Raw genomic sequence first — 1652 nt, 5'->3', positions numbered from 1 at the left:
GGCCTTTTGGATTTACATTCCTACACAGAGGAGAGTTGTTGTCAGACGGGATGTGAAGTTCGAGGAGGACAGGGCCTTTAGGAGGTCACAGGAGTTAGAGTATCTGGATCAGCCAGACCCTCAGCAGTAGTTGAGTTAGTCGCAGGGATCCAGTGGGCAGGGATCAGGAGGATTCGGAGGTAGATCTATGAGGATGTCAGGTCCGTCAGTGAGCAGTTGCTCGCCGAGCCAGAGGGGTGGTGCTCTGGGCAGCATGCAGAGCAGTTCACAGAGCAGTTCACTAGGGAGTCCATTGATGGACAATTCACATGGTGCCTCAGCTTCTACAGGTTCAGGTGCAGGCAGGAGGACAGCAGACAGACAGTCAGAAGTTCAGGCTACTGATGGTGATGAGGAGGAGGAGTTTCATTCTCCTATGGGAGAAGCATGCTCAGGGAAGAGAAAGCCCAAAAAGGACACCTTGAAAGATGCCACATCTGTTGTTGAGCCGAAGAGGCCGGTCAGAGAGAGTAGACCACCTGAGAGGTTTTGTAGCTATATGGTGATGGTTACCAGCATCCTTGACTCTGAGCCTTCTAGCTATGAGGAGGTAGCTAGCCAGCAGGTCTGGAGAGAGGCCATGCAGGAGGAGTATTCTTCTATCATGAAAAATGATGTTTGGGAGGTGGTGCCGAGGCCTGAGGGAAAATCTGTGGTTACTTCCAGATGGCTTTACAAGGTAAAGCATGCTGCAGATGGCAGCATTGAGAAATTCAAAGCGAGGTTTGTGGCTAGAGGGTTCTCCCAGGTAGAGGGAGTTGATTATGAGGAGACCTTCACTCCCGTGGCTCGATATAATTTGATCCGCTCCATTATATCGATAGCAGCAGAGATGGGTTGGAAGATCCACCAGATGGATGTGAAGACCGCATTTCTCAATGGCTTCATACAGGAGGAGGTGTACATTGAGCAACCACAGGGCTTTGAGGTGCATGGGAAGGAGTTCCATGTGTGCAGACTGAAGAAGACCCTTTATGGCCTGAAGCAAGCTCCCAGAGCTTGGTACTCCAGGATAGATACATATTTGCAGGGGATGGGTTTCACAAAGAGTGAGGCAGATTCGAACCTTTACTTTATTGTGATTGGTGAGGAGCCTCTCATTCTGGTGCTGTATGTAGATGACTTGATCATTACAAGTGCAGAGAGACTCATAGAGCACTGCAAGAGAGACCCTGCGATGGAGTTTGAGATGAAGGACATCGGCTTGATGCATTACTTTTTGGGTTTGGAGGTGTGGCAGGAGGAGGGGCATTTCTTCCTGGGGTAGGGGAAGTATATTGTGGACATCCTTAGCAGATTCCACATGGAGGATTGTAGACCCATGTCGACACCGATGATCACCAACTGGAAGAAGCTTCATGCTTCGGATTTCGAGTTGGTGGATCCCACATTGTACAGGCAACTGATTGGTTCCTTGATGTATTTGGTCAACACTAGACCAAATATCTGTTTTGCAGTCAACACGATGAGTCAGTTTATGTGTGAGCCTAGGAAGGTTCACTGGGTGGCTGCAAAACACATTTTGCGGTACTTGCAGGGGACAGTGGATTATGGTCTGGACTACAGGCAGGGAGATGGAGTGAGATTGGCAGGATACACTGATTCTGATTGGG

The sequence above is a fragment of the Pinus tabuliformis genome, chromosome 2_2 (assembly GCF_031772625.1).
Source record: "Pinus tabuliformis cultivar Carrire ecotype Pingquan chromosome 2_2, CPIR1, whole genome shotgun sequence".
Lineage (NCBI taxonomy): Eukaryota > Viridiplantae > Streptophyta > Pinopsida > Pinales > Pinaceae > Pinus > Pinus tabuliformis.
This window is presented reverse-complemented; position numbering follows the sequence as displayed.